General features: G+C 34.0%; 1 protein-coding gene across 1 annotated transcript in view; it reads left to right on the top strand.

The window, feature by feature from the left end:
- Positions 1-5741: 5741 nt before the first annotated feature.
- The window catches only part of LOC129231129 (uncharacterized), a 72571-nt gene continuing 64010 nt past the window's right edge, over positions 5742-14302 (top strand). Inside the window, exon 1 of the mRNA XM_054865376.1 lies at positions 5742-5837. The gene's annotated coding sequence lies outside the window, so the exon portion shown is untranslated. The remainder of the gene's footprint in view (positions 5838-14302) is intronic.

Genomic DNA, 14302 nt, shown 5'->3' with positions numbered 1-14302 from the left:
GCGGAGGGGGGAGGCATACCGGCATAACTTTGCCTCAACTCGGAAAAATCCAGATCCGGCACTGCCTGTAGTACCATCCACCGGTATCCATGGCCGCCCAGATGCGAAATTTTAAGCGGAGGCCTCAGACATTTCCCCCTTGATTTAGCAGGATATTTTCCTTATGGAAACCGATCAGATTAGAGTTTTTAAAATTTGATATTTTTAATAACTTATTTATTAATGGCTGGAGAAGAAATGTTTTTACATTTTTGAAAAGAAAAAAGTACTAAAGGCAAGAAAGTTCTAATTTTTAACTTGTGCTCCCCACTTGCCCCCCATATGGGCGCCCATGCATGCCGGTACCGTTTGAAAGCTTATCTGCTGGTTATCTTCAGCGTGATTTTTATTCATACAGAGAATCTTGATAGCCGGTCTAGGAAGATTGGGCGCCGCAGATTGGGCGCCGTAAATTGGCCGCCGCATATTGGGCGCCGGGAACTTTGGGCGCCGAGCATTTTGGGCGCCGGGAACTTTGGGCGCCGAGCATTTTGGGCGCCGGGAACTTTGGGCGCCGAGCACTTTGGGCGCCGGGAACTTTGGGCGCCGAGCATTTTGGGCGCCGGGAACTTTGGGCGCCGAGCACTTTGGGCGCCGCGCGTTTTGGTCGCCGAGAACTTTGGGCGCTGAGCACTTTGGGCGCCGAGCACTTTGGGCGCCGGGAAGCGAATTTTGAAACCCTCAGTTACAGTTCATTGGCGAAATTCGAAAGCTACCAAAAATGGTTGGCGAGAATTTCGCAGTGCTGCTCTTTGCGGAGCGCAATGCTGCTTATGCTCTGCGCAAGGCCGCTGCTTGCAACCTGTGTTTGAAAACAAAGTTCATTATAATAGTCGCGATTGTCATTATCATAAAGTTCTGTGATTTTTAATCTCTGAACGATATTCTTGGTCTAATTAAATAATTATTTGAACACAAGGTGAATCAAATTTTTAAGTGTCGCAAGTCGTGAAATTAGTTAAATTTTGTACTGACGCTTATAAATTTTGTTTACAAATGCTCCGTGTGCAGTCGTGAAAGCTTGGCTTCATCTTCATACGTTATGGCTTTCATATTTTAACTCGTATTATATTTAGTATTTTGCACAATTAATTTGTGAAAAATCCCTGAAACTTATGTTTTGTCACATACAATCTTATTTTGTGAAACAACCACGAATTTTGTTAGCCGTACTAAAAAGTTGTTATATTGTTGACTAATATAATGTAAAAAATATATGGATTTTTTGGGATATGTTTGACATTTCTTTTAATTCAGTATTGATTCAATGTATTTTTATTCGTAAATATACTACAGTTTGATTCTTCTGTGTGTTGAAGTTATGCATAATTCAAATTGCAGACGATATTCCTTTTATATTTTCCGAAAAATATGAAATGCATTTTACTTATGAGTTAAAAACTAGTTGGGTTGTGGAACAGTCAAAAAATGTTAAGAATTTTTCCTCCTTTCCAGCAATCCTACTGGTGATTTAAAAGTTAAAGTTGAAAATAAAGAATGGCAATGGAATATCCTATCAATTTATTTTAAATACTAATGAAATCTTGGTTGTGTTTCTTTTAAAAAAAAACCTATATTGTCCCCTCAAAGCATCAGTAAGATATCTTAGTGTTATATCTGGGATTTAATATCTTACTGTTGTTCTGAAGCTACGATGTATTTCGGTTTTGCATTAAAAAAAATCCGAATTTAAACCAGAATTTCTAGGACAGCATCAAGACAAATATATATATACATATATATATATATATATATATATATATATATATATATATATATATATATATAAATTCTAAAGATGCAGTGGCAGATCTACCATGTTGCAAAATTGTAAGGGGCTCCCAGGACCATAAGGTTATAAAGATGATTCAAAATTGCAGCCTTTTTTTAAATTTTTTTTTAAACTTAGTTCTATGATAGACAAAGACTTAATAAACTTTTTAGAGATATCAATATTTTGAAATTTACCAAACTAAACAATGAGATGGGCTGGTCATCTCTTGAGAATGGAAAATGATAGAGCTTCGTTGACGGTCTTCAATGCAGTCCCTTTTGGACAGCGACCAAGGGGTAGACCAAAAACGAGATGGGTCAAGTGTGTGGACACTGATTTTGATTTCATTAAAATCAAAAACTGGAGGTCAACGACAAAGAGGAGAGCTTCCTGGCGGGATCTCTTGAAAAATAAAGTGGTTAAAGTGTCCAAATTTTCATTTTAAAAAACTAATGAAGCAAAATAAGGATCCTAAGATGATTTGATTTTTGCCATACTTTTTAATTAGTTTTTGAAAAGTTTTTAATGTACAGATGTATTCAAAAAGTACTTTATTTCAGTGACTTTAATTACAGCACAACTTTTAAAGACAATTACATTGTTGTAGAAAAACATGTATGGAAAACAATCATATTCAGCAGTAAGTTATCCAAGGGCAAGGTAGACATGCAATATACCGACAGCCTGGTTATGACATCCAGAGACTGCAGATTCGTCATTGTTATGGACTCATCAGTCTGGAACAGTCGATAACTAAGCTGGAGGCAGATATCCTCTCGTTGATTTTTAGAGTGCCAACAGACTGGTAGCTAAATTTAATTTAACACACCAGCGAGAGTCCCCAGCAATGGTGCAGTTTTCAACTACTCAATTGAAAGCAGAGCATGGGTATAAAGCAGTTTACCACATTTTAGCCAGGGCTAAGGTAGAACCACAGGCAACATACGGAAATCATCTGATTGAAGCTGAATGCGTCTCGTATTTGCCTCGAGCTCGGTTCTTGACTATTTCAGACTGATGAGCCCATAACAAGGATGAAATAGCAGTCTCTGGATATCATGACTGGGATGTCAGTATATTGCATGTAGTTCTGCCCTAGCCCAGTCTTAAGGGCGATAACTTTCTGCTTTATACCCATGCATTGCCTTCGATTGTTTAGTTGAAGCACATCACTGCTGTGAACCCTTGTGATTTGCTCAATTAAATTTAGTTACGGGTTTGTTGGCACTCTTAGCTTCAATGACATGACGTCTGCCTTCAGCTTGGTGATTGACCATTCCAGACTGATGAGTCCATAACAAGGATGAAATTGCAGTCTCTGGATGTCATATAGTGCATAATTGGCAAATGTGTAAAAAAAATGTCTTTCTTCAAACCTTGCTCATAATCATCATTAACTTTCAAATTGGAAGCAGAAATCAAACAAAATGTTAAGTTCCTGTCTTGAATCTTGAAAAGTATGCGTGCCAGTCTTGTAGTTTTCTCAATTTTTCTTGATGCCATATCACTTTGATCTGTTTGATTCTCATTTCACTGTTAGTTAGCAATTGCAAAAAGTTTTTATTTCGAAGCAACTATCATTAAATGAAATACACTTACAAGCAGCAAGTTCACCAATAAGACAGATAATTTAATTGATTTAACCTGACATTACTAATAAGCCAGCTAGTGTCGAGAAAGCAGGTGGTAACCAGGGCTGAGGAATTGGAGGGAAAATGACTCCGACTCTTTGACTTTGAAAAGAACAAGGTTTTGACAAAATGTCTTCTGTTTGAAAGGTTCTTCATTCATAAGGGCGTAAGGATTGGTAGGCGCACCATGGGCTCTCACAACCCTTTGCTCTGAATCTTATTCAGCTCCCTATTCTGCACAAAGTATGAAGTTGAGAAGACGATTGAATGTCATGGAGAAGCGTGCCATATCTTGCTCTCACTTAGGCTTCAGATCTGGCCCTTCCGCCAATTTTCCTTCCACTTCCACAGTGCCATGAATTCAAAATTAATTATATTGCAAGAATAATTAACTGCAAGATCCTTCTGCAAACTTATATGGATTGCTTTGAACCTAAAAAAGAAAACATGGGTGGCTCACAAGTTGTAGGGTGCTTACTTTGGCTCAAGAGCCTCCCGCCCCTTTCCCCCCAAGTACCAATCAGTTCTGAAGTGCTTCAAATTCAGAGTTGATTGCAATACAATATGAACAGCAACCCCTTCTTCAAGTTTTCCGGATTGCTTCCCACGCCATGAATGTTAGGGAAAAAAACGGAAGCGGACAAGTTCAAGGGGTGCAAGAATGACTAGCCGAGGGCACTCACTTTGACTCCCCTCCCTCCTCTAACTTAACTATCACAGGTGCTATGAATTCAAAGTCAATTATACAATATTTGCTGTAAACTACTTTGAGTAAGGCTGCACTTTGAACGTATAATTTTTTTAAAATCAAGGTGCACAGGCCCATGGACCAATAGGTCCATTACCCCTAGTAGGGAACATTTTAATATAATTAAGATTTTGGCGCAATCTGCAAATTGTTATCAGTTATCATTTCATTCAGGCAAGATTAACAAGGCCAAAAAAAAAATTTTTTTAGAGCTCTGAATATATTATTATCATTATCATACAAATGAACTCACACTTATTAGACTATAATGATTTAGTACAGTTAAGGAGCGACACAAGCTCGGAGCATGAAACAATCGAAATGGAACATCTTTCCGGCATGCCGGATAATTCGAAGTTTATTGTGCAACAAAACGAAAGTAAATTTCCCCATTCAATTCCAACATTTTAATGTATCCAAGTTACCATGCTGTTTAATAGAACGCACTCGTTTTTATTTCTCGTTTCGCCAATGTACTGTAATTGGTTTTGTTCGACGATCTTAACCGGTCGACCACTGAGTAACCGGTAGCTAACTGCTGCGCAGTAGAATCCCTAAAGGGACTCTACTGCGTTCTATCATCAATCGGTTACCGTATTAATCTGTTGATTAGTTGATTGAAGTAAGTGATCATTAGATGTCACGTTATCGGTTAACCGGTAGCTACCGGTTGAGCTCGGCGAACGCAAACATTGAGAGCGTTTCAAAATATCGCCGCCTGGAACATTGGGCACCGAGCATTTTGGGCCCCGGGAATATTTGGCACAATATGCTCGGCGCCCAAAGTTCCCGGCGCCCAAAGTGCTCGGCGCCCAAAATGCTCGGCGCCCAAAACGCTCGGCCCCAAAGTTCCCGGCGCCCAAAGTGCTCAGCGCCCAATGTTCCGGGCGCCCAATCTGCGGCGCCCAATCGACGGCGCCCATTCTGCGGCGCCCAATCTTCCCATTTCGCTTGATAGCACCCGTCAGAGCTATTTGCCTTAGGTTTCGAACTGCTGCTTTTAACTTACTGTCCTCATAGTTTCTGTGAGAGAATTCTAACTATTCTGCACGTGCACTTCTAGAATCTGAAGACGAAACATTTGAAATTCATGTCACATTTCCATAATTGTTTAACAAATATTCTTCATTAAGGGAAAGCTTACTCTTCTAGAGTAAGTATTTTTCGCTTTTCAGTTGAGAAAAATGTTCAATTTTAGACTAAACTGACAGTTATTTCAAAGCAATTTGTTGTGGAGACTTACGAGGAGAATGTTTATTTCGTAGAAAACACAGAAAAAATTAGATTGGGAAGTTAAGGAAAGAAGAACTTATGTGCGTTAAATGTTTCTTGAGAGCAGCGCCTCCTATCGAACATTATACTTTTTCTCATCTAATGAATTTTTTCTCATAAATTCAGGAAAGAAAAAACCTACAAAAAATCATTTAAACGGAGTTTTTGAAAGTGAAAATTCAATTGCTTTAAACTCGTGGTAAAATATTTAAATTATGCTAACTTGGCCATTACTTTCCCTGTTGATGAGAAGTGAAGAGGTTGTGGAATTTTGCGTAGGAATTCTTGACATGTTTGTGAATTTTTGTATGTAAGTTCGACTGGTCTGGTTGAGTTTGTGTTGTTTTGAGTTTCTGAGCCTCTTCAGTTCCTTGTAAGTCAATAATTACTTTCAATTATTAATATTTAAAATTTGTATTACACTTTAAATAGTGAAATGATGTTGGTAGGAAAGTACTTTTAGAATTTGTATGGATTGCAGTCAAACATTACCCATGAAGTTAGTGATGCTACATTGAAATTGGTTTGGAGTGTTGATTTCTCTTGCTGTTGTTATTTTGAACTGAATGTATACACGGTGATACTTGATGTATTTTAGCTACAGAGAAAATACGATCGGGATTTAAACGAGTAATTTTTTCGAGAATCATCAAATTCTCCGAAAATGCCGAGAGTTGATCGCATAGCTCTAACAGCTTTATAATAATTGAATTTGCTTTACAACCTTATGATGTCCTTTAAAATTTAATAGAATTCATCTGTTTCATTTAGTTTTTAACTGTAAATATGATAATTTACTGTAGAAATTTCCTATTATTTCTAACATATTGTTAAATGAATTATCAAATTGATTTGCGAAAAAGTCTCCATGGGAGTGAAACTAAAATCTATTCGTTTTCGAGAAGCCTTTTCCCTAGAAACATTGTTTACAATTATTAAATATTCTTTCAATTGTAACTAAACATTTATATTTTTATCTTATTCATTTCCAGAATTTGTGAGGGGGAATGGGAGGTATAAATGTAACACACATTGGAAATAAACGTATAAAATATTCATATTAGATAATATCAATGTTTAAAAAAATCCTTTTTAAAAGTATTTTTTTATGATTAGTTAGAAATTTTAAAAAATGTTATTGTATATGTAGTAGTCAACCTATACAATTTTTTTTATATCTTACCTTATCTTTTTATGGTTTTCTTTGAAAATCCAACCAGTTTACCTGCCCACCTTGAATAAATCGAAAATTTGCAATATCAGCATTTTTTAAAAATAACTTAGGACAAATTTTTAAAATTTTTGTTCGAAATTTAAAGGCATGTTTACAAATTTGTATGTATGTTTCTAGGGAAAACCTTTTTTTTGTTTGACTTTGAAAAAGCCAGCTCCAGCTTAACAGATTTATTTTATAGTGAAGTCCTACTTTTGAATTCTACATTTAAGCTTCCAGCTAATGCTGTGAGATTAATTAGGAAAGATTATGTTGTGACTGTTATTCGTTCTAATATTTGTGTGTGTATTGCTAAATTAAAAAAGAAAACAACAACTTGTAAGCAGCATCTCAATGTTCTTTTTTCTTCATCATTTTTCGGTATAGTTTGTATTTTCTTGATTCCATATGGTGGGTTCAATGTTTCAAAGCATGGGAACATTGTTCCTATTCATCGCTACTCTGTTTACTATTAGTTTAACTAAAACAAATTAAGGATTTTATTTGCCCAGTGGAATTTTTTATTTTACCCTTAACAGGGGTCTGGCCAGAGGATATTTGAGTCCGTTAACGGACCCTTCACAAAAATCCGATCAACCAAAACGGACCTTTCACATAATCCCGATCAAACAAAACGGACCTTTCACAAAATCTCGATCAAACAAAACGGACCCTTCACAAAATTCTGATAAACAAGATCGGATCTGTCACAAATTGTTTATTGAAAGAGCAAATCTGAAAGCAAACTAACGCATATTTCTGTGTATAAACAGATAATTTTTGAAACCTTTTTAAAAGTCAAATTAGATTGATCAGCTTATACAAAATCGGCTAATTTTGAAAAAAAAAATGGGCACTCTTGCGATGCTCCTGCAAGCGATAAATAATTACTACTGACAAATAAATACAATGCTTGTTTGTTTTACCACAGCTAATTAGCAGCGGTGTTGTTGTAAACTTTTCTGAAAAGGCATTGGTAAGCACTTTTATCCCCCCCCCCCCCCGCTGATGATTTAATAAACAGTAATAATATATATTCAGTAAATTAATATATATCTGCGAAATAAACTTAGAACTGCAAAGGGATAGTAAGGGTGAGGAAAAAAATATGATCGCTTCAGATAGGGTTACCAACTTCAAAATTATCACCACTTAGCGTCTGGCGTTGAACCTTTATAATGACTTGATTAGAAAATATTCTCATCATTTTGCCAGCTGTTAATATTTGCGTTTTTATGGTGCAGTGCAATGTTTAGTTGTTATTTTGGGAGAAAATTATATGGGTTTTGATTTTTCGATGCTAACACACACACAAGGATGATTAACTTTAAATAAACTCTTTTAATTACCATTTTTTTTTCTTTAGATGTCTACATTTTAAAAAATGCAATTTTTTAACATCCAATATGAGAATCATATTTTGTTCTTTTTTCAGGCTAACTTCGCTTTATTAGGATTCAAATAACTGAAAAGTCTCTTTATTTCTGTTAGAACTCTCATTTCAAGTTTTTAAAGCAAAATTCCATTTTCTGTTATGAGTCAAAAATTAAAATGCTGAATAGATGGTTTATTTTATTTTATTTATTTATTTATTTACTTATTTTTTGGGTCAACTGTGTCCACAGATATTAATGATATGTTTATCATAGGACTCTAAAATGCAATTTTAAAATAATTTTATCAAAAATATTTCTTTTACAAGCCGTTTTTATGCTTTTGATGCCTTTCACTTTGAGAATTGCGATCTCTTTGCATCCGCTATGGGAATCCGATTTTTCGAATTTTTGATGATTATTACGCTTTGTTAAGAGGTAAAAACAATTGAAATATCTTTTTGATTATTTTTAAAATCACGGAATTTATAAGTTTTAAATGAAATTCTGTGCTTTTTAAGAGTGTCTTGGGTCAAAAAGTTGAATGCTGAACCCTATTCTGAATTTTATTTTATTTATTTATATTTTTGTTACAATTATTTTAAATACTGTACAGAAATATTTCTAGTATAATTTAACATAATGTAGAATGGTAGATAAATATATATACTTGAAAGAGCGATGCCCCCCCCCCCCCGGCAAATATCAGAAAAACACTCCAGAATGATTTTTTCGACATAGAAGAGGTAAACACTCAACTTTAAGTTTAATTGATGCATTTTGTGCCATCTCTAAATTCTAAAATTTCGTTTTAACAAATTTTTTTTTTTTTTTTTTTTTTTTTTTGCGAAATTTTTTGATTTTTCACAAAATTAATTCATTTTTCACAAAATTATTTGTTTTTTCACAAAAAACGGACCCTGTGAAAAATCCTGGACAGACCCCTGCTTAAAGAACTTAATTGAAAAGTAAACGAAGGTGTAAAAGACCATCTAAGTGGTCAAATAAGGCGGTCAATTGGCCCCCCCCCCCCCCCCGGCTTGAAAAAATCAATGTTTTTGCATAAAAGTGTATATGTTTTTTGTGTTCCTTTTAAAGTTGCAATGATTGTACCTGCTTTGCTCCTCTCCCTCCCCTACTGGAAAAATTCAAAATGCCGGGCTTGTGTAGATCCTTAAGTAAACTCATTCTTTTTAATATAGTGCTCCTCAGGATTGTCAGTACTGGGTGGAAGAGTCAAAAATGTAGAATTTGTCGGAAATGGTCAGGGCTGTAAATACAATAAGGAAATCAGAAGACAATTATGGGTACTCTAATGTGCCTTGAGCAAGTTTTCAATTGAAATTTTATTCTTATATCAAGTAAACGGAGTCCTTAAAAAAACTTGTTTTTCCAACACTTGATCATAGCAACCCTTTGCTTCTCTTCGTTTCAACCAGTTTTGAAGTGGATTTGTCCAAGGAAAAGCATCAGAAATCTTGAGGTGCACTATATTAAACTAAAATTATGAAACTTGATGTGCTAGCATTTATTTAATCAAAGCATGGAATTCAAAATACAGTCGACTCTCGCTGCAACGCTATTTGACGTACGCCAAATGGCTATAGTGTGAGTTTTTTACAGGTAAATAATTTTAGAGCTAAAGTGAATTAATAGCCCACATCACTTTGTTTATGTATCAAATAAATAATCAGCATTTTTTTAATTCTTTTTTTTAATTCTAAATATTAAAGTTGATAAAATATAATGGCACTATAGCGTGCTGTCGCTGTTTCATCAGGAGTTTGTCATTCTTAAAAGTAAAAGAGAAAGTTTCTGATTATTAAAGAAAAGGTTAAGATTCTCAATACGCTTGAACAACTAAAAAGTGTGTCAACGGTAGCAAGACGCAATAAGTTTGAGTGAGTGAATCTTCCATTCGTACTGTTTGTTTTCCTAAGCCGAGACTTAGCGCTAATTTGCGCATGCGTCAGGTCTGCTGTGATTTTATCAAAATAAGGAGGGAAAGTAAAAAGTTCAAAATAACGTGTTCAAAGACAGCAAGTGCGAGTGGTAAGTTCCCATCCTCAACCTTGGCCCCTTTTTGAAATGGAATCTTTCCTGAGTGATAGTCTTTGCTTTCAAGAACGGACAGTACAGTTAAATTGTCATGAAAAAAATATCCATAGAAATTCAGAACTTAGTTTGAATAGTTTCAATAGAAGCTCACAGAGTAATGTCTAAGCAAAGTAAATGTTATGAAAATGGAAGCTGCTCTTGTATCAAGAAGATGTATGTTACCATAAATGAAAATATTTTAAAAGAAAAGGCGAAAAGCAATTGCATTAAAAATATATAGATAAGAATAACTATTTGATCATGGAGCATAAGTCATCATCATCTTCATTTTTTTAAGTCATAAATATTATTACTGTTTCTACACACAGTCATAGTGCAGCATTTTATTATTATTACATATACTGTACTTACTATGCTGTTTATGTCTCTCCCTCCCTTTGATCAATCATTTTGTGCACCTTAGAAGTATTTTATGTTGAATAAAATGTTTATTTATTTTTAAATGCAGTAAAAGTTCACTTTTTTATGTAAGAAAGAGGAATGTATAGTTGAGGAATAGTTTAAAGCAGTTTGAGCAGTGTTTAAAAGGGTCTAAACGAATTTGGTATGTTTCTAAAAAATTTTGTTGATACAGTCGAACCTCGCTGTAGCGAACCTGGGATATAGCGATCCCCTCGTTGTAGCAAACCTTTTAAAGGGTCCAAACTGAAGTCCTATGCAATTTCAATCGCTTGTAACAATCCCTAAATGCTAGAGAATCGTCTAATAGCAATCCAAAAATTTCTATTTCAAGATTTTCTGGTGAAAATGTGAGAGAGACACCCTATCATTCGTAAACGAACCTGATCTAAAGGATGGATTTATTTGAAACGAATTTTTGATTTTGAACACGTACAAAGAAGTGTCTTATGAGCTTTGGTATTTTCTACACAATTTGAAAGTCCTTGTTGAGAACAACTTGACTGTAGACTCCTCTTCCGATATTGATGACGAAACAAAATATCTTAGTCCTTGACCTTCAATTTTTGCTCAACCTGTTAATGTTTTGAGCATTTTTTTTTTTTTTGCAACTGAAACTGTAGACCAACATTATTTGGATTTTTTTGCCATAGTTGTCTAAAAAATTTGCGAAATCCAAAAGCTTGCAACTGAAAATGACACGTTTCTTCCCTTGCATAGAAAAATGTAAAAAAAGAGTAATTTTTTGTAGTCGGCTTGTTGAGTATAATACCCTTTTAAAAATTATTTTGGTGCTTAAATGTACTATAGATAAACTGAGACATAGTAGAAAACATTCATTAGGTAAGAATAGTTATTACTACTATAGTTATTACTATAAATTTTATTTACTGATGGGAAGATACTTTTATAAGGAACATTACGTAATTAAGAGGGGTATTCCATCATTGTAACTATTGAACAATGAGGTAGTATTGTTGTTGTTTAGACTCTATAAACAATAATTCAAACAATACTCAAACGTGACAAATATGTTGAGTCCGTAACATGTTCATAAACATGCAGTTCTTTAGTAAATAATTCTGTAAGAAACATTTTTTTACCCTTTTAAAAATTATTTTGGTGCTTAAATGTACTATAGATAAACTGAGACATAGTAGAAAACATTCATTAGGTAAGAATAGTTATTACTACTATAGTTATTACTATAAATTTTATTTACTGATGGGAAGATACTTTTATAAGGAACATTACGTAATTAAGAGGGGTATTAGAACACATGCCTCGCGTAAGTCGAGACTCGACTGTGCTTTCAAAATAATTACTGAACATTTATATATGCCTGACAGTATTAATTGTCTCCTTCAAATTGAAGGAAAGATGAAGGTGCAAAAAATTATGAAATCAAAAATAAGCTGTGAAAAATACACCTTTAAAGGATTCCACAACCAAAAAAATATCTGTAAAGAAGTATTTGTGAAACTAAAACCAAAAAAGCATTAAATTTAGTCATGAAAATCCATCTTAAATAGGGAAAAAAAACAATGAATAAAACTTATTAATGATGTCGCAAGGGCTGTAGCACATCCTTAACCTATGAAGTTATAACAATTAAAGGGTTCATGACCCGTCATTTTGGGGGGGGGGGAGAGTGACGGTCATAAGGGAGCAATTGACTCCACCCCCAGGTGTGAGGAATCGATGTATTTCCATTTATGTGGGTGGGGCTTTTGTTTTTTTGACAAAACATGCACTTTGATCCCCTCTGGAAAATCTTGAAATGAAACGGTTGTTGATGACTTTTAATATTTTGGTGACTTAAAAAAGGCAACCAAAAATAAACGGAAACCTATTTTAACACTAAAGAAAATAAGAGAGATTTGAAAAAAAAAGCCAAACAAGTGTGCAAGGAAAAATAAGATTTTGTAGCATGCATGAATGAATCCAAGAATCTGTTTTGATATAATGGAGCATAATATTGTGGGGAGGATCCGTTGACGCACCTATCTGGGGTAAATTTTAAAGAAAAGTGTTCGTAAGTTATGCGTCTTTACATGTATAACAACTTGCTTTAACTTTCTTTATGCCACATAAATAAAAATTATTTAGTTCTGGAAACAGGATGAACTTGATGCTTATATAAAAATTAGAAGTTTCTTTTTTTGGAAGGAGAGGGAGGGGGGCTGACACCATCCATTCTTGGAACGCTGGCTATGTATAGGGGAGTTCAGGCACTTTGGTTCACTTTTCTACTTTTAATTTTTTATCTTATATCAAAAAAGTATGAGCAGTTTGTTTTTCTACTAAGAGTTCAACTATGTTCAACTAAGAATTCAGTAGAACTCCAATTAATCCGAATCAATAGGGATCGGTCCCCTATTGATGTAGGAATCGGAACCTCATTCAGATAATTTTAAATTCCTATAACTGGATTTTCCTAAAAAATGGGTCTATTTTAATCAATTAATGTATGAATGTTGAAAATAAAAGGGATAAGTTATTTTTAAAGAAAGAGTGCTCTTAATTAGATATATAATGTAATACTTTAATTGCTAAATTTTTTTACAAATGCTGTTCTGTATTACAACAGCACGTAGGATTATATTGAAAATGAATATATCATTGCTTGCTGAACATCCACTGTAACAAAGTAAGATGTTTGACTAACTTCACGGAAGGAAGGATAATAGCCCGGGTTAACAAAATTATTATTTTGCGAATCAAAGTACGTTTTTACTTTAAGTTTATTTTTCTGAAATCAATTTGGATAATCAGGGAATTGGATTTTGTATAGTTGTAGTTCTACTGTACTTCTCATCATCTCAGATTTTTTTGAAATTTTTCAATTAATTAGCATTTTTTTTTTATCAGGCCCGGATCTATCAATTTTAGAGTCCACTGCAAAACATCAGATAGGCCTCTTTACTAACTTTTGCCCACTTGATTGCTCCCTTCAAATAACGAATTTTAAAAATGAGTGATTGTTGTTTAGTTTAAATTGCTTTATTTGTATCTAAATTTTGAACTCATTTGTTCTAATGTTTTATTTATTTAATTATTATTATTATTTTTCTAAGTGATTCTGGATAGTTATAGGGGTTTCTTATTCCTGATTTTTAGAAATACATTTATTTATGAGTTATGTCAGCAAGTAAACAAGTCTCCCATAACTTTACATTATTCAAATTTCAACCAATGTTTGAATTTAAATAAAAGTTAAAAGAAAAAAAAAATCCAAAATTTCTCTAGAGTTGATCTTAGTTGTGAAAATGTTTTTCGCATTTTATGGAATCAGCTTAGTTTGGCTAATGATTCAGCTTTTGCTGCATATTTCTTATTAGTTTGGCATATGTTTTTTGCTGGTTTTCTTTTTAATAATTTCTTGATTGTTACATGCTTTTAAACTGCTTCAAATTTTCTACCAATTTGTTTTTGTCTTTAATTACGGTGTTATTTAATTTGTTTCAGAATTTTGAGGCGTCTTTAAAAGTTTTTTTCTTTGTTAAACCAAAATTCATGGGATTATTATTTGTTCAAGCTGGTCAAAACATTTTTTCAAACAATACTTTGATCAGTTTTCTTCTTGGCGATGCTTTGAATTGTTTTTTCCCGAAAGGGGGGGGGGGGGAGAAATGACAAATTGCTTTTTGTCCTTGGCCATATTTGAGGTTCCTTTGATTTTTTAGATTGTCATGACAACGAGAATAAGTCTAGCTCGTAGTTTTTAATATTAAT

Source organism: Uloborus diversus, chromosome 10 (assembly GCF_026930045.1).
Source record: "Uloborus diversus isolate 005 chromosome 10, Udiv.v.3.1, whole genome shotgun sequence".
Classification (NCBI taxonomy): domain Eukaryota; kingdom Metazoa; phylum Arthropoda; class Arachnida; order Araneae; family Uloboridae; genus Uloborus; species Uloborus diversus.
The sequence above is the reverse complement of the archived record's forward strand: the minus strand, read 5'-3'. Positions and strand labels throughout refer to the sequence as shown.